The sequence below is a fragment of the Meleagris gallopavo genome, chromosome 14 (assembly GCF_905368555.1).
Source record: "Meleagris gallopavo chromosome 14, MGAL_WU_HG_1.1, whole genome shotgun sequence".
NCBI classification, from domain to species: domain Eukaryota; kingdom Metazoa; phylum Chordata; class Aves; order Galliformes; family Phasianidae; genus Meleagris; species Meleagris gallopavo.
The window spans coordinates 1,047,143-1,071,618 of NC_139417.1; the positions used below are offsets into that span (position 1 = coordinate 1,047,143).

The following is a 24,476-nucleotide window of genomic DNA, read 5'->3' on the forward strand; positions in this document are numbered from 1 at the left end:
ACTTCAGCTCTGCAATTATTTGAAATTATACAAGCTGGCTTATGAGTGATCATAAATCCTGTGTCTGACTGCTTCATCGCAGACATTTGCGGTGCTGAGGTCTCCTAGGTTTGATACCCTGCCAAAGAGTTCAGGAAGTGTTTTGCATCCAGGGGCTCATTGGCTGAGGGGCAGCTGTGAGTTCCCTGTAGCTCAGTGCCACCTGGAGTTAGTTCCATCAGAGAAAATACCATCAGCAGCCAACCAGAAAAAGAAGGGAAAATAAGTGCACCTAATAGGACCCGGCGGGACACCTTCTGCCGTTAGTTTCTTCACTGCCAGCTTTGTATGAGTGCTACTCTTGAAGAGGAAACCCACAGGAAGAGTTCTGAGAGACTCTGAGCTCTAGGTAGTGCTTCAAAATGAGCGGATGGTGAGCTGTGGGCAGAAAGCACTGTTTTTCATAAGCTGTGCTGAAGGATCCTTGGTGTTTTGGTGATGTTGGCAGCAGCGGCTGTAGCAGTGATCCACTGCATTCTGCACGGCAGCTGGGGAGCTGGATGTGACTGCTGTGATGGATGGTTTCTTACTTATAGCAACAACGGATCTAATAGTTAACCTCAGTGTAAAATGTCATGATTTATTGACATCCTTCTGCTTTTATTTACTTTGTGAAAGCTGCTGAGTGGCAGGATACGTGTCTTTAATTGAATCCCTTTTCACGTTGCCGTTTGTTCCTTGGAGGTCCAGCTGCGGACCAATCCTAGATCCTGGAAAAGTTGCAGAGGAGGTTGCTGAGCAGGTCCTGAAGAGGAGTTCAGAATACCAGCCGTCCAGTGGGTGCTGCAGTTGGGTGATGGAGTTTCTTTTTGTTGTTTTTGTGGCTCCCGTATCACTGAAGGTAAGAGTACTGAGTGTACCTACTTGCTGCTTTTGGAACAGGGGTGAATTTTATCCTTTTCTTTGGGTGCTCTTGTAATACCGAGAAGCTTTTATGTAGGTAGTGTAAAAGTCCTGATTCTCATGCTCATTTCTTCTCTAGCTCATTTAGATGATTAAAATCTTTTGGACAAGTCCTGGGAGAGCGTAGCATGGGACATAGTCCTCTAGGCAGCCTGTAGAGCCAGCAGCATCAAGCAGATGTTCTTGTTTTTTGTCTTAGTAATTACACGCTTCAGAGGTCACAGGGCCATCCTGAATGGCCTTAAGTACACAGCAGAAATAATGAATAAGAATGTGGCACGGGAAGAATTCCTAAATGGAAAAGTGTTGTCCACCTTGAGCCTATCTATCTTTTATCTTACTGTGCCATGCATTACAAGAAGAAATAGCTTGTCCAAACTGATGTCCTCCAGCTTCTCCCAAGATCATTCCTGCAGTTCTGAGATAGCCCTTCTGTTTATGCACAACACTGAGTTTGTCTATCAGAGTGGTAAAGTATGAAGCTAACCTAATAATGTGTGCAACAGTAACCCACGTGTTCAGCTGTCACTGGGAGCGAAGGTTTCTTAGTTCCCCACTCAATTGCATATGTAAGCAACAGATGTTTTATGTTCTTAATGTTAAAAGGGCCTTGGCCACTATTTAAGGGAGATGCAGGATGATGTATGTGGTCTTACGCACATGAGAGAACTGTGCTAAATATGTAGCTAAAGTGGTTTCTAAATTGTTTTAGGAAATGAATGCAACGGCATCTTACTCTAGACAAAGATGCTTTGGCTTGCAAGGTCTTTTGCACTTTTGCTGAGCTGATTTCAGATCTGCTGTTTGAGAAGTGGTCACGCAGAAGAAATTTTAACCGTATGCATTTTTAAACGGAAAGCATTCCATTTTCTTTCCTGCATAATAGATCTGACACTTTTTCTTAAGAGAATTTATTGCCTTATGAGAGAAACAGTTAACCCATTTTAGATGAAACTGGGATCAGCAGCTAGTAATGCGTTTGTTACAAGCTGCAGTCTGTTCCTGAGAAGCTTGCATAACACCCTGATAGTACATCTCATGATGGTACCAGTGTCTGTTAACTCAGGCCCTCGGAATCAAAAGCTGGAAGGCACCATGTCCTGCTGGGCAGAGATGTGGTTACAGAGCTCTGATTCTGAGCTGTGAGGTTTACTAACAGCTTGAAGGGCTCTTTGCCTCAAAACCCGAATGAGAGACTTTTCTGTCATGAAACCTGCAGCTGGAGGATGCTTCTGTGGTTTGTGTTTTATTCACTGCTGCAGCTGGTGGAAATTCCAGAAAATATTCCGCTTTTCCAGTTGGGGTTAATTTCATCGGAGCCTTTTGCCGATGATTTCCAGATACAGGAGACACAGTTTTCACTGAAGATCAGCCTGAGAGTTGTGTAAATTCACAGTCTGGAGTTTTGCCTTGGGCTGCAGAAGGGAAGTCATTGACGTTGCAAAGGCAGTTACAGTTTATCTGGCCATCACTGTTTGCTGGTAATTCACAGAAAGGGGCACTGTTCTCAGTGTGGGTCTTACGACTTTCTTGACAACTGTGTTACCCCGTAGGGAAGAACTGAAAGCTTTTTAATCCATGCAAGCAAGTTGTCTTGGGAGGTGCAGGCCGTGCAGATTTGCTGTTCTGCGGAAGATAAAGCAGCACAAGACACTTGCGCAGATAAGCACTTCATTTTGGCAGCCCTGACTTAGTGATGAATTGGTCGACATCTCTCCAAGTTTGCTTGTGTGGACCCGAATGCTGGAAGTGACCACCAAAGATGAGTGGTGCCCCCAGAAGGTTTGCAGGTTGGTATAACTGGAGTTGGACAGCGTCCTGCCTCTTCTTCTCCGCCCTCCCTTGCAACTGTAAGAACAGTCCCTGCTGCTGCTGGCGTTCTCTTCACACCTGCTCACTTCCCCTCACTGCATTACTGGATTGCTGGTTTCTTTTTCCTTATGCCGATTTCCTACTGGCCTATGACTGTATTCCTTTTTCCTTAGTCTACTCCTAGTCACTGCTATCGATGCAAACTTACTGAATGAAATGGAGACAGCTTGCTCATAAGGAATAATGACCCAGTGATGTACGAGGCAAAGCACATTGGAAGTGAAAGTGGTTGTACTAATACATTTTATTGGATAATAAGCAGGGTGCTGGGGGGCTTGGAGGGATGCCTTCACTTGTGCATCAGTGCAGGTGAGCTGCCACGTCCACGCTTCTCTTGAAGTGCTGTGCTCAGCGTTCCCTTCTGGTCTTGTCAAACTGTTCTGTCCCTAGAGTAGTGTCAGGAACAAACCTCAGTGCACACACTGCTACTTTGCATTTTAGCGTGCCAAAGTGCCCGGGAGCTATTAATCTGTCTAATGAGGGAATATTTGTGGGGTGACCAAAGATGCTGAGCATACATGCCCCATATGAAGCACTATTTTCTTGGAAAGTAGTGTCAGGCTCTACTCAACTCAGCAAAACCAGCACTCTGTTTCTGAACCGACACATACGTTCAGTGCCGTGTTCTGGCTTGGTTTGCTCAGGCTGATGCTCCTCTGGCCGTGAGATGCAGCCCATCTCTTGGCAGAGCACAGCCTGTGGTAGAATGACACGGATAAATGACATGCAGATACTGTCCTGCTACCCTCAAATCAGAGGGCAAATACAAGCCCGCAGCATTGCAGTGAAGCTAGCTAGGCTTTTAAATCCCCAGTACTGTCACTGCTGCTTTGTTTGTCTTTGACAGTGTCATTTGTAATTGCTTGTGGAGATTCAGCGTCCAGAAACGCAAATGGAAGGATTAGAAAGAGCTGATGAGGCTGGTGTTCAGTGCGGCTCCTGTCCCCTGAGATTGCTGTGGGTGCTGTGCCCTGGTTTGTCACCCAGGCTGGAGCTCGTGGTGCCGTGTTTGGAAGCTTGAGTAGCATGGTGCTGAGCATCTCTAGTGTCAGCCTTTGAGGAACTGGGGTAGAAGACAAGACAAAAGGAAAGGATACTGCCTGCTCATGGATGGATTTAGCTATTTGCCTTAAAGCAGCATTTTGTTAAGTAGATCTGTTTCCATCTGTAACCCTGGTAAGTCAGGGTGTAACATCAAACCGCAGTCGACTTTTCTTCTATTAAATTATGACCCTTACCTGTAAACACAGAACCCTTCTGTACAGGGGAACGAGGGGCTGTCTGTGGGACGTGTGGGGCCGCCTGAGGAAGACGCTGAGTAAAAGGCCATCAAATATCAGCCTGATTTAGGAATGGTTTTGTTATGTGCTGGGAAGCCCGGAGCTGTCGGTTCTCTCTTGAGAATGAAGTCGCTCTTTTCTGGATGAATCTCTGGGACAGGCTGTGCAGTTTCACATCCAGAAATTGCCTTCTATTGGCAAGGGAGTAGAAAACCACCCACCCCACCAAACAAGACAAGTGCCTGAAAATGAAGTAGGAAAGAGGAGCAGAAAGGAGAAAGTGGGTGGTCAGGGAGTGGGAGGCACCCGAAATGGCCGTGCGTTGTAACCGCTTACCCTGAGCCACTCCAGTGCTGTGTCACTGTGGTGCTTTGCATTGCTAACACAGGGCACTGCAGCACTGCTCCTACTCTAACTGAGGATGAGTGTAAACAAATGGAGCTTGGAGATTCTTCACAAGCCTGATCTATTCGTGTGCAAACATTTGTTCAAAGTTATAATGCTGTCACAGCAATTTGAACTATTACAATCATGTCCTTAATGAGTAAGACAACTTTCAAACAATTTTGTAAAGACATTAAAAAATGCTTCTTTTGGGAGATGCTTGAGAACTGAGAATGGCAGTGATTTCCTCCAAGGCATTCAGCAGGTTCAGAGTATGCAGCCCTTAATCTTTTGGCCTGCATGGCACCGATCAGTTGATTGTCTGGCCATGTAAGCAAATGGTTTTGGGAATACTGAGTGCTCTTTCTAGTAACAAATGACATATTATCATCGACTGGAGATGTATCAGTGCTGTCACCCAGGCAGACCACCCATTACTTTAGCTTTTTAATTTCTTTGTGAGATATTTGCATAGTAGAGGACATTACAGGAAGAATTTATTTTGAAGGGAAGGAATACCCCTATTTCTGCAGGTGTCTGAAGCCTTGATATACTTTTCATGAAAGTTCAAAACACCTGTGTTTAAACTGATCAACTGACACTCCTGGGAGGGAGGAGGATAAAGTTGTTTTCTTCTCATTGACTTTAATCCTTCATAAGCCACTTGAAAGATGGAAATAAAACTTGTGGCTTTCTCAACCCTTCTGTTCCAGACAGCTCCATCAAAGGTAAGTGTGAGGGGCTCCAGATGATATGCTGATCCAAAGTTAAACAGCTAAAAATAATGAGTAGCTTCATTATAGCAAGGTCACATATGATTTTGGAGCAAACTTTCTGCAGCTTTTTGGAACAGGCTGCCCAGGGAGGTGGGGGAGTCACCGTGTTCAAGAACCGGGGGGTTGTGGCACTGAGGGATGTGGGCAGGTGCAGGTGGGCTGGTGTTGGGCCGGATGGTCTCAGTGGTCTATCCAACCATAATGATTCTGTGAAAGACGAAGCTTTGAAAACGTCTCCTGCTTAAGTGTAAGGCTCTTTACCACGAGGCTGGGTTTTTTTGGTTCCCCTGACTACTGTTTAAAATACACATTCTGAAAAGGTTTCTGGGTCCAAGTGAGCGTTCCTCTGTTTACTCTTACAGCGATTCATAATTTTTCATTTATGCATTAGTATAATTTCTCAGTCTGAAAGCAGTGTGACAAATGGCAACTCGTGGGCTTGTTTGCATCCCACAAAGAGCCTAACCCAGTGGATGGAGGAAAAAAAACACCTTCCTCTATTTGTTCAGAAATACCACTTGTAGTAACAAATATCGAAGGTTAGAATTTGACTGTCTCCTTTCTGGTAAAGTGGCCCTGCCTTCTGCCTCCCAGCCGTTACCTGGTGTGGGCTTCTCTTTGCCTATGGCTCTTATCTGTTTGGCCTCGTGGCCCTGGGGAGGCACAGCCAGGCTGCTGCTGGCAAGAGCTGTGCAGGGTGAAGGGCGAGCTGCTGCCAGGGCAGGGCTGGATGCAGAGCTGGGGTAGGGCTCATGGGCTGCACTGCTTTCCTCGAGTGCTGGCAGTGCCAGCAGAACTTTACCTTGTGGTGATTCAGTCATGCTGTTGCTCCATCAGCCTGATGTGCGTGACTGAAGTGTTAAATCTGCCAAGGGATGCTTTGCTTCTGCTTTCTCTCTCTTGGTTTTGTGCTTAGGCAGTGAACGTGCTGCATTAACAGAAAAATGAGAACTGTGCTTGCTGGTTGTGTTGCACCGTGACACAGATTGGAAGCATTTGGCAGAACAGCCAAACTTAATAGTATTGCACTGACCAGAACTTAGGGTGTACTGGAATGTATTTTCTAATGTCAAAAGTCCTGTACCATCTTCTCTGTGCCCTGGCCCAAACCTGCTCTGTCTCCACAGCGTGCCTCTATGCTTGTTTCCTTTGGGGCTGAAAGCACTTTCTTTTATCACTGATCCTGCAGTTGAGTCTTCTTACAGGGAGAACCCATCCTTCAGCATTATCTGCACTACGCTCGTGCAAGTTCTCTCATCCTTTTAATTTCAGATTTATGTTAAATAACATACAACTTTATGGGGTAACTGCCTTCCAGAGCATGTCAGCTGAGGAATTGAAGGTGAAAGATGAGAGCATTAGCACGCAACACGTTCTGTAAATATCAGGGTGCCATTCAGTACTTCAGTTACTTGTGAACTTTGCTCACTCCACTGATGGCAAAGAGCTTCAACGAGAACAGAGGAGTCTGAAGGGTTGTAAGTCTGGTACGAAGCAGAACGTGGAAAGCTGTTTCACTTGTTAAAAGACCACAGCTCAGGGATCTGCATAAAGCTGTGATGTTTAGGCAGTCAGAATTAATTCTTGCAATCCCCTTTCTACAAAGGCATCCATTTTGTATCACTATAAAGGATCCTGAAAAGGATTCCTCCCACACTTTCAAGCTTGCAAATGGGAGAAGTGTACTGAACCTGAGAGACAGTTTTGAGTCTGTCTTTTGGCAGAGAGTAGCAAAGGATGTAACTGTACAGAACGACCGTAGAGCAGATAGAGGGAAGATACTTTGGGAGCCCTTACAGACATTTTCTTCTGCTCCCCCTTGGCTCATTCTTTCAGTATCTGTTCGTGGCATTGCACAGGTTACTTCTGTTAGCTTTGCTAATTTAACAGACCTGATAGAAGTGTGTGTTTCTGCATGTCAAAAGTCATGCTGTGCAGATTACTTTTAAAATTCAACTCGTGCTTACCACACTGAAGTTGTAGCTTCAGTCCCACTGGAAACTGGGACAGTTCTGCAGTCCAGCAATGGTGGAGTAGGACGAAACTTTCCTTGGTTGTTGCCATAATTTCCATCCCTATCAGAAGGACTGGGTGAGGGAGAATTTCTGACCTGGTGAAAGGGGAAGGCAAGGTTTCAGTAGGAGATTCATCTGTTAATGCTGCATCTTGCTGCAGGTTTGCAGGTGTTTGAATTGAAATGTCGAATCAGGATCCCAGTCTTGGTTATGTCTGCATATTCTACTGGATGAAATGGGTATGATATGAAATGAATATGAGAGAAGGAATACCTGAGGAAAGGAGCTAGCAAAGGCCTGTGTCCCATTTTATTATACAACTTTGGCTCTTTGTGATAAACTCGCATCACACTTAAAAGAGTCTTTCTCATCTTTTGTGCTATTTCAATAGATTTTATGACAATCTGTCTAAAGAAAAATAGGTCGAAATGACCAACAGCTTTCATGTTGAGGATCCTGACATGCATCAGTGTTTTCCATGTCACTCACAGTTGCCTTTGAGCCTGCCTTGTAATTTTGTCTGGTGCTATTTCCAATGTCAAATGTGGCATTTCTCCACTGAAAACTGATGCTTGGCAATTTGGAGGCTAATGTATATCTGTATAGATATTTTTCCTTCCAACTTTAATGGTAAACTGAGACTATAATTTGAATTCATGATGAAATGCTAAAAATGCCTACTCTTATTTTCTGTCAATACTTGGCTGAAGGAGTTTTTGGCCATTCTGTGTCATGTAATGCAATCAGTGTGGAAACATCATTTGTTGTTGTGGATTTTGAGTAAGGTTTCTCACCCTCTGCTCATGGTGGGTAAGAGTTCAGCTGTGCAGAGAAAATACTTGTATTCAGCTTTTCCAGCAGCTGTTTTTGTGTAAGTAAAATGGAACCGTTGCCTCAGCTCTTTCTAAATGTGTGGCATTGCACTGCTATATAAAGGCTCTGCTTGGTGGTTCCCATTGGATAGCAGTCCCCACTTGTTCTAGCACACAGCTGGCACGGTTAATGACTGGTGTGAATGATTTTGACTGATCACTGCAGGAATAATAAACTTGAGGTTAATCTGTTTTAATCATCTCTAGCAGCAGACACGTGCACACCACGCCGCCCTTCACGCTTGTTTCTCTTTTCTAATTGTTCTCATGACGCCTTGTAGGGTGAGACAGATGTTGTTAGAATAACATGTAAGGCGTAAATTGTCGTACACAGTTCAGTGCAGCTGGGGATGTTAAGTATAAAACTGAACAGACTGAAGAAACAGCACATATGAATAGATAGAGGGCATTAACCGAATTTGTAACTAACCTTGTTTCTGTGACAGAATGGAGTACCAGCATTTCTTAGCTGTGTGAAGTTTGGCTGTGAACTCGTGTGCTGTACTCTCAATGAGCAGTAACTCCTGTATTTGAATGCACAACAAGTACCTGCTGGGCACTGCAGCCCTACTTCAATGACAGAATGGAGAACCTGTGATCTGGAGGAGCTCAGGTATGAGAAGCAGCGCATTACCAAGAGTGCAGCTTAGAAGTGCATGATCTGAAAGCACAGATGAGGTTACTGTCCCTTTGTTTTTGAACAAAAGCCCTCTGTTGAGAGTGAAAACCACTTTGTCTTTTTCTGCATATTGTAGTCACCTGAATTAGATGCACTCCAGGTGAACATCTCTGCTGACACTTCAGTGATTTAAGGATAGGAACCTGCCTTATTTACATAGAAACTACTTTTTGGAGTATTGTATGGCAAACCTGCAAAGTCCTGTTGGGAAAGTATTGCCATGCTTGGGATTACAGGAAATAAGTTTTTTTTTCTCCATGCTGACATCTATGCAGCCCCTGAAAATAGTTAACAGAAATTGGGTGCTTCCATATCATCCAATAGAATTTGTTTGGCTCAATCGAGCAGTCAGCTCTACTGAAGCCAATGGCATCGGATGGGACACGTATTCGGCTGAGTTTCACAAAAATTATTGGCTCCACACTTGGTTGTACAGTGGGGAGCACAAAACCACTGCAAGATTCAGCTTTCACACCGCTCTGTTTAGCTTTTCAGCATGTAATCTGGACTGTTGGCTGTAAGCAGTGCTGCAATTGCTGCTAGGATTTAAGCACATCTCCTGATCTTGATCTTCTCTTTGTCACCTTCTCACCTTTTCAGCAAGTCTGGGGGAAGCTGAGTGCACCAACCTTTTGTGTTTTCCACTCTAAGTGTCATTCATCTTCAACATTTTCCTGTCAGCCAGGTTAAATAGCATTCCACCACGCTCACTCGCATGCTGTACGTTCCAGATTTGCATCCTGAATGTGGAAATGATTTATGAATTTCTCAAATACTTTACCTTGCATTAGATTGATTGTAGATGAGGTCTCTCTCTGTAGTCTTTGTGTTCTCCGGCTCAGCTTTCGAAGATCTGAATGGCTGTGTGATAAAGTGATGAGAGGCAATAAAAATGTAGGGCAAAACTCTGCAGACTGGAATACAGCCTTTGAAACTTTCTCATCGACTGCTCTTTCTGGTTATAACTTTTGCACAGAGAAGCATACAGCATTTGGGGGCCTTATCCAGAGCACTGTGTGTGCTACCAGCTGCACTGCACTTCTATCGCTTGTTTGTTCTTTAAACCTTACCAGGACCTCCCCAGAAATTCTCTTGCAGACACGGCCCCCAAAGTAAAACTGTATGTCTGGGCTTCTGTGAGGCTGAAGTCAAAGAACTATCCTGTAAATCCAGATCGAGTCACACCTGGATAACCCGTGGTGTGGAACAGATCCCTGCTGGGTTGCAGTTTGCAGCTGTAGGGAAGTATTGACACTCACTCAGCTTAAAGGCCGAGTATAAATTAAAACAAAAATCCCAGCAGCTCTGGGAGGAAGACGTCTTTTAGATTCCATTTGCTCATCTCTAAAAGTGAGTTTTCCTCTCAGATGACCCAGTGGAAATTTCTCCTGCAGGTGCTGTTTAGCTCTCCATGTTAAGCACGACTTAACCTTGCATTAACCTGAAGGAGGCTGCAACAAATGCTACTGCTGGTGTGCCGAGCAGCTTCTCTCTCATGGGCACTGTAAGCTGGCAGGGCTGCACCTGTCTGACACCAAACTTGTACCGTGTTAGAGATCAGCTTTCTAAGACCCCGGAGAGCTCTCCTTTCTGCTTTTGCTGGCTTCCCCTCATATCTACGTGCTGGAGCTTTTATGCAGGCAGCATGTTTACAGCAGCACTGGACGTGAAGTGCAAAATGCTCTTTGAAGTCTCCTTAAAATCTCTCCCCTGTCAGTTCCCAAACTTAATAGTGATGGAGTTTGGGAAAGGTGTACGAACTGCTATCTAGTGTGTATGTGCAAGAGAGAAAAGTGCATGTGTAGTTATAAAACACTCTTCAGAATCTGATCTCCAGTCTGTTAACATGCTGAACGTGCCTTTTTTACAGCGGTGATTTATAGTCCAGCACAACTATGCAGAATGCTTCATTATATTTGAATAATGAAGAGTGCCATCAAAATGGCATGTCTCCAGGGATCTCTCTGAGGCAACACTTCAAACAAATGACTTTTTAGATAAATTTATTATGAAGTGTGATGAAAGCCATTTTTTCTTAGCAGTCACATCTTGTGGAATCAATGACTTTTGTTGTGCTGTGAGTTTTTTTATTTTTTTTCATCTCTTACATAAGTAAAGACCAAGTCCGTATAAATGATGGTTGATGCTCTGCTATCACCATGGAAAGGGAATGTGATGTTTTAGTGTTTTTAATTCTGGTCTGTTATGACTGCTAACTATTTGTGGACTGAACTTAACAGCGTAGTCTTGGAATTACTTGGAAATATATCTTTCTAAAGATATGCTCTAAAATTGTTTTTACGGGCAGCTATGGGTGTTCATTCAGATTTGTTAAGTTAAAATGTGCTTTTATAAAATTAGAACATTTGCCTAAGACCTTTTCTGTCTTAGGAGCACCCAGCTTTCCTGGTGGCAGTCTGTTCAATTTTGCGAAGTTGGCCAAACCACTCAGAAGTCACCCACCTGGGGACTTCCATAGTGTTATAAAAACATTTCTATTGCTTTGGCACGTGAGCATCCTTGAATCTCTCATTCAAAATGTAACGTTTGATTATTAACAAGACAGACTTTCTTCTAAAATCTGTACTGACTTTTTGTAATCAAAGACACTGTGAAAACACAAATTTTGTCATCAGGACAACGATATTTTGAATTAAGATATGCTATGCTGTTTCTTCTGGAGCTTCCTTGAAGTTGAGCCTGATGAAGTTCAACAAGAACAAGTGTAGAATCCTGCACCTGGGGAGAAATAACTGCATGCATCAGTACAGTCAGAGGCTGGAGCTGTGCAGAGAAGGACCTGGAGGTCCTGGTGGGCAGCAGGTTGGCCATGAGCCAGCAGTGTGCCCAGGTGGCCAAGAAGGCCAATGGGGTCCTGGGGTGCAGTGCAAAGAGGGTGGCCAGCAGGGCGAGGGAGGTGATCCTCCCTTCTGCTGTGCCCTGGTGAGGCCACAGCTGGAGTGCTGCATCCAGTTCTGGGCTCCTCTGTGCACGAGAGACAGGGAACTGCTGGAGAGAGTCCAGTGGAGGGCCACAAAGTGATAAAGGGCCTGGAGCATCTCCCCTGTATGAGGAAAGACCAAGAGCTGGGGCTGTTCAGTCTGGAGAAGAGAAGGCTGAGGGGGGATCTCGTGACAGTGATAAATGTCAGAAGTGTGAGAGTCATGACAGTGATAAATGTCAGAAGTGTGAGAGTCGAGTCAATGTGGGTGGACTCTTTTTTTCAGGGCAAGCAAGAATAGAACAAGGGGCAATGGCCAGAAACTGGAATACTGGAAGTTCCATACTGATGCAGAGAAGAATTTATTTACTGTCAGCATGACAGACCACTGGCACAGGCTGCCCAAAGGGGTGGTGCAGTCAGTCTCCTTCTGTGGAGGTATTCAAGGCCCATCTGGACACCGAGCTGTGTGACCAATTGTAGGGAACTGCTTTAGCAGCGGGTTGGATTCAGTGATCTCTTCAGGTCCCTCCCAGTTCCTACGATTCTGTGACTCTGACTGTGATTCTGAGTCTTGAGGCTTGTATTTTCCCTCTTCTTTTTTACAGAGTTATTTGAAAATGTTTTTGTCCTGAAGTGACCCCTCTTTGATTCTCCTTAAAAGGAGTACTGATGTGAGGGTTGGACATGCTTTAATAGAGGCTGCTTAGAGGTGGAAATCATAGAATAATAGAATGGCTTGGGTTGGAAGGGACCTTAAAGCCCATGCAGTTCCAACCTCTGCCGTGAGCCGGCTGCCCTCCGTGAGGTCAGGCTGCCAGGGCCCCTCCAGCCTGGTCTTGGACACCTCCAGGAATGGCTACCCACAGTTTCTCTGGGCAGCCTTGGCTTTCTTGCTCCCATCCATGCGCATCCAGACAGCATCTCGATATTCTTCCCAGGTATTCCACCCAGCCCTACTTCCAGATGTCCTTTGTTGGCCCAGTTCCTAATTTTCACCTACAGGCTCTCAATCTGGTTGTGGCTGTTTCTCAGAGGCAGCTCTTCACAATCTATCGATTTCTTAACATAGAGGGCAACTCCACTGGAACAGGCTGCCCAAGGAGGCTGTGGATGCCCCATCCCTGCAGGCATTCAAGGCCAGGCTGGATGTGGCTCTGGGCAGCCTGGGCTGCTGGTTGGCGACCTGCACACAGCAGGGGGTTGGAACTGGATGAGCATTGTGGGCCTTTTCAACCCAGGCCATTCTATGATTCTGTGATGATTCTATGATTCTAAAAACCTGTTAGCTCTCAATCATAGCGTTCCAGTTGTTTTGATTTGTCCCACCGTGTTTCTATGATAGCAACTAGGTCATAGTTTTCTAATAATGACTCCAAGGGAAAAAAATTGTTCTTTGTCTTGAGCTGAAAAATACAGGCGTGTCCATCTGTTAAGTAAGTTTTTGTGCTCAAATTCAGATACCCTTATCTGAAACACCTTAACAAATATTGTGATTGGAAAAGCATCTTGACTGTAACTCGAGAGACCTGGATTCTTTTCCTGAAATAACCACTGATTCTCAAGCCACTTCATTTCCATATCTTGAAAACAGAATAATATATTTGCTGTCTTTCATAAAGAGCATTGAAATCTACAAATGCAAAGTGACACGTAAACATTTGTAATAATGTAGTGGGTGATATTCTGCAGGGGTATAAAAAGGGGGGACCAGAAGATGCTGGGAGAATGAACTGACTTCTGTGGCTGTAGCTGAGCTCTTTATCTTTCCATGGTAATTTGTAACTCAGAATTTGGTGGTGAGGAGACAGAGTGCTCAGTCAGAGTGCAGTCAATTAGAGCACAGCCTGACTGACTGAACCTTAAGAAAACATATTCTGTTTGTGTTTGCATTAACTTAAAGGATTCTCAGCCATGAAGTATGCGGTAAACATAGTGGGGTTTCTATTTTCAAGCTCCAATTTTTCCTTTTCCGTTGTCTTCCAACTGCTATCTGAAAGAAATCCCCAGTGGGATTAATTCTAAAAGTCCAAGCATATCTACAGCAGAAGGAAAATATTTTGTCTTTAAATATGCATGCTGCAGAAAAGAAACATTATGTGGCACCTCAGCACCAGGCATTTGCTAAGGCATGCAGCGGTGGCCCCATTTAATTCCTCCTGGTGGGCAAACTGGTCCAGCAGTCACCAGTCTGTGAGCTGACTGCTGGCTCACTGAAGCACTGAGTGCAGCACTGAGAAGCTGCTTTTATTTCTGAGCCATGTGGTGAGTGCATTTTGATCAGAGATTGGAAGAAGCGCTGGGGAGGAGGTGCAGCCTTCTCCTCCGCAGGTGATCAATCATCTGATTTTTGGCGTCTCAGTAATTACTGCTGGCAAAAAAAACAGTTGTTTGAATGGAGGCAATATACTGCAAGCACGCTTAACTTTGAATGACTTTGTTTCAGCCACTTGACTGTTCTTCGTGGGCATTTTTACAGTCAGCTGAGGACTTGTAACCAAGCCTTAGGTGACAGCTGTCAGCTCCAGATTGCCTCTAGCAGGCAAGGGTGTGATTGCAAGAGGCTGCCATTGCCTCTGGCTTCTGGCCTTCCTGTGCTGAGCGTTCACAAAGGGACGTGCACAGCCCTGATTGCTGCTGGATCTGATTTCCACTGCATTCTGCTGACCCTTAAACTGCTGCTGTGATGGACTGAAGTAGCCCATAGTGGGAACCTTTTCTCCCCAGCCAAAGCAAAATGTTTATCAGCAGCTCCTCTAAAGCCATTGCTGTTGCCCAAGTCTCTCCTCCTGCTGCTTGCTGCCTGCAGGAAGGCAAGGAGAGCTGGCGACCAGCCTGGGTGAATGTGCTCTGCTCCGACAGCCACTTTAGTTACCTGCCCCAAACCTGTGCTACCAGGAGAAGCAGCTGTCGGTTCTGAGACCATCTGTAGGCACAAGGCAGGATTTGAGGGAACTGCCTTTCTCTAGAGCCTCTTATAGCACTTGTAGGCTTTGTTTAGTGATTTATCCATCCTTGCAATGTCCGTGACAGTTTAGAACTTCCCAACGCTTTCACTACCAGAGTGTTCCTGAATAGATCGGAGTTACCATGCATTCCTATAAGGCGTATTGAACAGAAGATTTGTTCTAAAAACATGAAACAATCAGCTTCTGAGCTAATATGGGGGCTTCTTGTTTACACGGGCTTCATCTCAGGTGCACAAGGAGCTGGAAGAATTTCTGCCGTGGATACTCCTGTATGTTCTTGCAGAGATTCTTTGAACACCAGTAGTTCTGTTAACATCCCTACGAGTGAAGCTGTGGTTGAGCACAATCAATTTAAAGTTGTTACATTTGTCTGATCTAATTTTAATTTATTTCAGGGTTTTTGCTCAGCTCTGCCCTTTCTGTTCCTGAGCACCTCCCCATGAGTGGCTGTGGGCACAGCTGTGTGCCTGGGGACTTGGTTCTACAGGAGCTTTCAGCTCAGGTTTGGGTACTGAGTGTTGCCCAGTTTCCCCATTCAGAAGGAGGAAGAAAAGACAGAAATTCTCAGAGTGACTGCTGCCATTAGTTTGCAGAGCCTGGAGCCTGTGAGAGCTCATTTATGAGGCATCCGACAGCAATCGGCACCAGATCATTCACAATATCTTCGCAGTGTGCAGGTCCAGGTAAATTGGCTGATTTTCTGCCTTTGTGACTAGCTGTGAGCATAAATTAATCTCTGATTTGAGGGGAATGCTGCCTGTTAGATAGAAATGCGGGATGGAGTTTGGAGGGGGCAACCTGAGCCTTTTTATTCCATTTAAACATTGAAACATTCCATCCTTACTTCTCCTGTCATCTGCAGTGAAAGCCAAAGGAAGGATTTTGCCTCTTTTCTTTTATATCTAGCATTTCTCTTAACACTTCAGAATGTTGTCACTGTTTTTTGGACAAGGGATGTATGTTTTTTTTATGTTCTGAAGCCATGGAGTTACGCTGGGCTAATGTTTGAGCCTATAGTAAAGTGCCTACCACAAACCCATCCTTCTTGACATACAAATGTCAAGTGTTCTACTACTGTTGAAGAACTTAAAGGAAAAGTTGCAGAAAGAAATTCCTTTCAGGGGTTTTCAGTTGTAAAAACTGTTGTTCTCATACAGACTTCTTTTGCAGTGTTGGAAGACCACATGAGGAGGCTGTTAGTGCAGTTGTGATTTCTAAAACATGTGGCTCATGAAAGTTCTAAAAGGTACAACTGCTCCTTTACCCAGCATGAAAGCTGAAGAGCAGCAGAGTCCCCAAAGCAACGGAGGCTGTTTGGATGTCACTCAATTCAGTAGTCTCACAGTCCCAGTGTCAGACACACAGAGCCAGGCCCAGGCTGAGGTTGTTCCAGAAGATCGTTGCTGTAGATTACTGAAATACAAGTGCTAGTAAACGACTACATGTCCATATGTGGCAGTGAAAACGAGCTGCTAATAACTGAAAACAGCAATGTCTGAAATTGGAAATGCTGACTCTGAGTGGTTAGAGTTCCACCTCTCCCCCTTAGAGAATCGTTGGATGCTCATAACGTAGCTTTTCACACTTTCTACTCTGTCCCTTAAATTATGTCTGTTTGAATGTAACTTCTTGAAGCCTTCATTATTTGTAAGTCATTATGTTAGGGTTTAATATATTTTAGGTATGAGAGTGTTTGAATTATCTGCTTTTCTCCTTTTTGCTTTCATTTAGGGTAGATGACAATTCTGCAAGTTTGTGGTTTTGACTTCTCATCCCAGTGGTTTGGATCAGTGCTCTGAGGACGTGGACACAGGAATTTGAAGATGAGTTTCACTTTTAATGTCTTTGTTTGGACGCCAAGCAAATCACTAACTAATTTAGGCTGAAATGCCTTAGGATGATATTTGCTCTTCTTTATTTAAATTCCAAGAGTTTATCACTGCAGAAACATTTCAGATGCTTATTGTGGAAACTCATGGAAACGTGCTTTGTTAAATAATGTATTTTCTATTTTGTTTTGTTTTCTCCTTTTTCTTTGTGTTACAGAATGGATGTAAAAGCTTTAAAACGCAGTATTCACCACTCTGCAGTAGATCTAATAGAGTGGCATTATATGAAGAGATGCCATGGTAACTGAAGTTGCTAAGACAGTCGGTGTCAAGCTTTTTAATGGTGACTGCTATACTATATTTGGCTTTGATTACTACAGTCTAAGTAGCAAACAGAAAATGCTTACTGGTCTCATTTGCTACCACCTGCAGTCCAGAAGTAATGAGATGACAGAATTCAGTGTTGCACCAACTGCCAACCAGTGGCCATCAGAATTGCTCTTTGCAGCACTCCCCTCTCCCACTGGCTCTCATGGCATCCTTGTCACAGCCTTACCATTCGTGCTGTCCAGTTGGTGATATGCCACTTGTCTTAATGAAATTTGGCACCTCAAGCCAGTAGAGGAGCCTGCACTTTGTGAGCTGGCAAAAAATCAGCAAAGTCATTTCCACAGGAAACTGTTCTTTGAATCTGTAAGTGAGTGAAAGCAGAATAAAGCAGAAACATAGGCTGTTTTTTTCTCATAAATGGGTTAGGAGTACCAGTCTCCCTTGCTGTAAAGCTTTATAGATCCTGCTATCAACAGTTTTCACAAAAATGATACATTTCTGTGTCTCTTCAATTTTTGTTTACTTTTTAAATGCCAGAATAGAAAGTGAAGTCACATCGCCAAGGTGCCATTTTATCATTTTGCTCGCTGTGATACAAATGATTTACCTATACACTGAAGTATTACCACAAATTATAATGAAACTCCTTGCCAAAACATGCAGCAGTGGTTCCAAAACGTTACTCTTTACCTTTAAATCCAGAACTCAGCTTTCAGCCATTAGCAGTAGCCTCGTGCTGTTAACATGAGATAGGACTGCTTTACTTAAAAGGAAACAGTCACAGAGCGGGGAATGAAATGCTTCTTGACTGAGATGCACAATCCTGTCCACAACGGTTTTAGACTATTGGGAAACTCAGTAGGCAGCTGACAGGCACAACTTGGGTAGGAAGAGCTTAAGGGTGAGTGCAGCTCAGCTCAGAACAGCCTTCTGTCATTCTGTCTTGCAGTTAGGAAGACATAAACAAAGAAGCGTGATGAGAAGAAACTGATATCTTGGAGGGAAAGGAAAGATTAAATCAATGGTAGGGAAAAAGTTTTAACAATGTGATTCTTTAGATAGAAAGCTAGTCTCAAAAGACCCATCACTTGACACGTGAAAAATTGATTGGAGAAAGCAGTAGCAAATAGTTTTCCAGGAAAAATGTTGTACTGACAGGAGGATGGATAAGATGATCACGATTCATTTAATTAAGTTATATCCAGCAGCATCATGGAGTAGGTGAATATGTGGGAGGTTTCATGTGGTTTGGGATCGCGTGGATTTTGAACAAGCCAGTCAGTAGGTAGCAACATTGCTTTGGAGATCAGCAAATGAAGAAAAACAGCTTCAGTTGAAAGGGAACAGTTTGGACTGAAAAAATTCATATTCCTTAAAGATTGTCTGGTTTAGAATTCTGACATCAAATCTCCTTGTCAGTGGATATTTTCTTCAGCGGCTGTATTTCTACTGCTAAAATGCAACACAACAAATTCATTCCTAGGCTCAATTTGTTCAAGTCAACAAAATTTTTGTCACACCACTGTTAAACCTGAGATGCCTCAAATAAAGAGTATAACTTGGCTTGAAAACAGCACAAAGGATTAATGGCATCCGTGCTATGGAGGAAACAGCCAATACTAAACGAGATGAGTTTGACTCCAATTCAAAAAGCATCTTCTAATGTCTAATTTTTGTTGAATTCTTTGTGTCCTACATTCTACTAATTTTGTTGACTAAATTATGTGTTTAAATTTATACAGCATTTGTGCTCCTATGGTTATTCATTTGTAAGGTTGCGAATGCTTATTAATGGCTCCTGGCTTTAGAATGAGCATTTATGCTTCCAAAGCACTGCACATGACTAATTTGTTTTTCTGCTTATTCGAAAGCAACATGGGTTGTCAAGAAGCCAAATCTACACTGAATTAAAACCACGTTGCTTTGCTTCTGTGGAAGAGCTGATACTTGGTTGTTGTAAAAAAAAAAGTCGCACTTCAGTTGAGCATCAGTTCATCACTGAAACTACAAAGTGGAGCAATCGTAGAGGTAAGGTGATGAGAAATGCCATTTCTCCCGGGCCATGTTGTAGAGAAGCCTTACATCTGCATGGTGCTGCTGATGTTGTGTACTTCCCAGGAAAAATAAAAGAGCCTTAAGGTTGCAGCAGAATGCCATGTCAAGAGAACCCAGAGTCTAATTAATCTCAGAGAAATATGAAGCCATAACGAATACCCACTTCATTTTGTTTGGTTTGGTTTCTGTCCAGGTTAGCTGAAACGGAGCGACCTGTTGTATGTATGGCCCTGGATGCGTTCCCACGTTCTGCTGTGTATCCCCGCTACAGAGATTCAGTTTGACCTCCAGCATTTGGCAACCCTCGTGGCCTTCTGGCAGTTCTTCAGTCTTCAGAGGAGGTTTGGAGCTCCTCGGCAATGATTTCACATAGCATCTGTGGATCCTAGTGGTAAATATTTTTGGTTGGCATTCCGTGAAGCTGCCAGTTAGCAGCAGTGACACTCGACTGGTTTCCATGCAGCGGAGCTGTGCAGTTAGAGTAAATCTCACTGGATTTGTTGCAAGGAGTTACACTATGGCTAACTGTTTGTACCACTGCAACCTGTAGTTTTCAGTGTAATTCTCTGCAGCCTGGCAAGTGCATTAATCGTTTTACATAGTGTGAGGAACAAAAGGTTGCTCAGATGCAGCACAGCTGCTGGAGAAGGATATAAAAAGGCCCATTTAACATCCACAGATCCAGGAGAGAAAGCAGGACAACCCTGCTGCTGGTTGTAGGGCTGAACACGAGCGGCTGCTTCATGCGACGCACGGCTGTGCCAGCGATGCGCTGCAGAAGCGATGGATTAAGCTAAAGTGCAAGACTCTGTGCATGACATCCTGTTTTTGGATAGCCCTGGAAAGTAATGTAGAAGCCATACGCAAATGCATCAAGTCTTTTTGCTTGCCTGTGCAGCGACTAATTTCATACCTATGCTACAAAGCCCTTGGAACATCCCGTGTAGTGCACAGACCAAGCGGTTCTCTCCCAGCTGGACAGGAGGAATTTATATCCCTTTCACTGACACACAAAGATTGCTGGGTTGGTTAAATGCTCTGATGTGTTAGATAATATGTGCAGGACATTGAACTTCAGTAGTACTGGAACGTGTGGAACAAACACCATGGAAATGAAGAAATTCCTAGCCTTGGGGCTGTGGCTGCAAGGTGCTTGATGTGCCAAATGTATTCTTCAGCATTGTATCTGAACAAAAATCCTTCTGTCACTCTCTAGAATTGCTAAAAATGCTAGTTGTATTTTATAGGTAAATGGTTGGCTGTCAGTTGTTGGCATCAGCAACACTGCAGGCTTCACCACGATGCAGAGCTCTGATTGCCTGGCCAGACATGGGAAATAGGAGCAGGGCTGGAGGAGTGCAGTGTCACTGTTGGGACAGCACCTGGGTAAGTGGAGGGGCTTTTTGTCACTGCTGAGAGATTTCTGTGACCAGGACTCAACAGCTGCATGCAGGCAGCTCTGATCGAATCGCAGTGTCAGATGTGGGAAGCAGCACCGCTTTATGGAGGCTGCCTTCTTACTTTGGAAGTTTCTTAGGTGTTACATAGTTTGCCACTATCATAATTGCCACAGCACATGTTTTTGATGTGTAGCTACAGAAAAAAAAAAAAAAAAAAAGAAAATCCTCACCTTCCTCATCCCTTCCCCTCAAATGAAGTAATTTGAAAAGTGCAGAGTTCTGTTAAATCAGAATCATCCAGGAAAGGAAATTTGTCCTGAGAGAGGTGGCAGGGGTTTGCTAAGCAGCAAGGCTGTGTGACTCCATCCTCGTGGAAGTGCTCCAGCACTGACCAGACCCACCCTTTCCAGGTCAGGACAGCGGAACTTTGAGCTTACTCCGCCCAAACAGCTTTGGACCAGACTTTGCTGCTGTCTCCTGCTCTGTGGTTCCATTAGCTATGGCAGCCTGCTTGGAATGGTGTTGCTCAGACCTCCTGGGGAAGTCACTGCAGGCCCTGGCTGCTGGGAGATCCTGTCTGCTTATCCCAACCCCAACCATTGCTACATCTTGCAAGATATGTGTACCTAAGCACTAAGGCAGCAGGTTGAGTCTGAGCCTTTCTCTATGCTTACAAACACCAGGATACTGCTCACCCAGTGTGTGCATGTGTCTGTGTAAGAGGCTTTGCCTTGCAGAGCAGTGTTTCTGTGGCCATGCCTCTTGTAATGAGATTAATAGTGGGAAAATGCAACTTTCTTCAGGTGTGTTTTTTCCTCCTTTGTACTGTGAACCTTCTGTAAACACTGTTCTGTAGCAAAAAGGTAATGATTCAACTCTGTAAGACTAATTAATACACGCTTCAAATTTGCAGACAGCTCTGCATGGGAATTTGACTGCTTACAAAGAAGCCCCCTCACTGAACTCAGACATCTCCTGGGTCAGAATTCTTTCCCCCTTTTGATTCAGGTGGACTCCATCCAAGCCAGGCTCCAAGTAAACCACCCCATAGCCAGAAAAGCCAAAATTCCCATGGTGGCATCAGGCTGTCAGCCATGTATTTCTCAGAGAGACTTCCCTGGTCCTCTCAGTATCCCTCCCTGCCACTGAGGGGAAAGAGAACATCACCTGTACTCCCACTCCATCCATTGCCCATTGGTATTTGTAATGTTTGTTGGTTCTTGGAAGAATGCAGTGTGTGTTGCTGAACGGTGATGGAAAATACAACAGCCTCATCTACATATATTGAAATGCACTGTAGTGCTACAGAAGTGTTATTATGAAGCTGACATTCAGAAGAATATTCAGAAATGCATATACTATAACAATAATAGACAACATCTGTTAACATTTTATGCTTTTTTAAACTCACAGCCCTTGGAGAAGGAGAGTTTTGGCAGTGAAACATTCAGTTGATTTCAGCAGCAGTGGGTCGGATCCACAAATCAGGCGATTGATCTAATTTGTCCTTAGAGCTTTAGCTGTCTATGGATGCTGGTAAGGTACTGGTGCCTGGTGTTGCTGCCTTTGGCAGCATTGCCCATTTGTAAGAAAGTAATCTAATTTTGTTCATCTTCTTACTTCATCTTAGACTTCATTGCCATCTGTCTTCATCAGGTAGGTGGATCATTTGAGGGTAGCGTTGTGTACTGTCGTCGTCTTGTGTTTCTCTTGCAGTGTGGTTATGTAGATGCTGACTGCTGTTACTGGATGGACTGGAGTTTTAAACCTGTCCTCTTCATCTCATTGTGGCAGAACCTGTTCTCTTGGCATCCCCAAGTAGTATCTCCCTCTGCCTGGCCTGGTGACATATCATCTGGTCACCAACCTTTCTTCTCCCCTTATGATACCTGTGCTGAGTATCCCTACAGATGGAGTCTGTGATAGGCAGTCTGTGTGATGTCTATTGGTATGTATGGACAAATGTACAGAGGTAGCTCCAAAAGTAATGCCTCCTATTTATTTCCATGGAAACTACAGCAGATACAAAGAGCACAATATTATTGTTTGATAAAGCACATTCTCAGCTACAAAACACTGTTTTTCAACACAGATGCCACCATTAGCAAGAGTCTGTAAGCTGTACTCCTCAAAATCTGCCTGGCCATTAGGAACACGGCTTGTCTTTCACTTTGCTGTCTCCACTGCTGAAACACACTGTGCACCTCCTCACTGTGTTCACATCCTCTGTTGGTCTCCATTGATGAATGTCAATGGGTGCCATTTTTTTCTGCATGGAGAAATTCAGTCCCACCCCTCTGCTCCATCCATGTCAAATGCCATTCTGTCAGACTGCCCTTCTATTGCCATCTGTCATAAAAACAACAAATATAATGAAATATTGATCGGAAGGTTCAGCCTCTACTGCTATCCTACCATTATGATCCACCATCCGCCATTCTGATGTTGTGGGCCAACATCATAAAATAGGAGGCATTACTTTCAGAGCTGCCCTCATAACTGAGAATGTTTGAATTAAGTGTGCAAGTGTCTCAACACAGCAGAGTGCAAGGTTTTGCACTTGGGAGGGAGGAATCCCAGGCATCCATATAGACTGGAAGGAAGAGTCCTTGAGAGCAGCCCTGCAGAGAAGGACCTGGGGGTCCTGATGGATGAAAAGCTGAACATGAGCCAGCAGTGTGCTCTTACAGCTCGGAAAGCAAATGGTATCCTGGGCTCCATCAAAAGAGGGGTGGCCAGCAGGGACAGGGAGGTGATTGTCCCCCTCTGCTCTGCTCTTGTGAGGCCCCATCTGCAGTCCTGCGTCCAGGTCTGGAGCTCCCAGTATAAGAAAAACAGAGAGCTGTTGGAGAGGGTCCAGAGGAGCCACAAAGATGATCAGGGGACTGGTGCACCTCCCCTGCAAAGACAGGCTGAGGGAGCTGGGCTTGTTCAGCCTGAAGAAAAGAAGGCTGGGGGGTGACCTCATTGCAGCCTTTCAGTCCCTAAAGGGAGCCTGCAGATAGGAGGGGAGTCAACTCTTTGAAAGGAGAGATAACTGCAGGACAAGGGGAAATGGTTTGAAGTTGAGGGAGGGAAGATTTGGGCTGGGTGTCAGGGGGAAATTCTTTCCTATGAGAGCGGTGAGGTGCTGGAACAGCTGCCCAGAGAGGCTGTGGATGCCCCGTCCATCCCTGGAGGTGTTCAAGGCCAGGTTGGATGGGGCCCTGGGCAGCCTGGGCTGCTATGAAATGTGGAGGTTGGTGGCCCTGCGTGTGGGAGGGGGTTGGAGCTTCGTGATCCTTGAGGTCCCTTCCAACCCTGGCCACTCTGTGATTCTGTGATTCTGTGGTTAATAGCCTGAAAATAACTTCAGCAAAGGGTGGCAGTGTGCATATGCAGAATGTGTCTGAAGGCAGGATTCCCAGTCTGGGAGGTAGAATTACTTTTCTCTTTGTATCTTGATTATTTATTTTTGCTCTATCAACTCTAATGCTGGGCTTTTTGTGTTCACATCAGCATTTGGTGGAATTGTGTTGACGGCTGTTTTGATGGAGGTGAGATTTTGCCACTGGTGTATGGAGATTTCATCGTTGTATCAATTCTGTAGTTCTTTGGCACTCCTATGTAAATATGGTAAATCCAAACCAATCCATGCATTTGCATCTGTGTGAGGATCTGCTGTGAAATCTACAGCCTTTGTAGCTGGTACCTCAACACAATGCAGATAAGAAGGAGCTTTCTGCCATCCCTGTTAAAATGCAAGACAGCTTTTCCATCTGGACATAACTGTGTACCTTCATTGGTCTCCCCACAATTGGGATTTTTCTTCCTTTCCAAGGGTGAACAGTGCCATCATGCCACCAGGCATGGCAGCAGCTGACACAGGGATTAAAGTGCTGCTTCTTTGCTCTCTGCCTGGAGGATAATTCTTGAAGGAAGTACAGTAGGATTTGGGAAACATTTCTTCTCCACGAGCGGTCAGGCGCTGGAACGCTGCCCAGGAGGTGGTGGAGTCACCATCCCTGGAGGTGTCCAGGAAACATTTAGATGTTGTACAGAGGGCCATGGTTTGGTGGGGAAATACTGGTGGAAGGTGGACAGTTGGACTGGAAGATCTCAGAGGTCTCTTCCAGCCTTGGTGATTCTATGA

The 24,476-nt window shown here is 44.6% G+C and overlaps 1 protein-coding gene across 3 annotated transcripts in view; it reads left to right on the forward strand.

Annotated features, from left to right (window-relative positions):
* LOC104913100 (uncharacterized) overlaps positions 1 to 24,476 on the forward strand; it is a 117,088-nt gene that overhangs the window by 79,441 nt on the left and 13,171 nt on the right. For all 3 annotated transcript variants that reach the window (XM_085235642.1, XM_085235643.1, XM_085235644.1), the window contains 5 exons: positions 724 to 880; positions 15,126 to 15,413; positions 16,462 to 18,917; positions 19,138 to 19,335; positions 20,192 to 20,330. The gene's annotated coding sequence lies outside the window, so the exon portion shown is untranslated. The remainder of the gene's footprint in view (positions 1 to 723; positions 881 to 15,125; positions 15,414 to 16,461; positions 18,918 to 19,137; positions 19,336 to 20,191; positions 20,331 to 24,476) is intronic.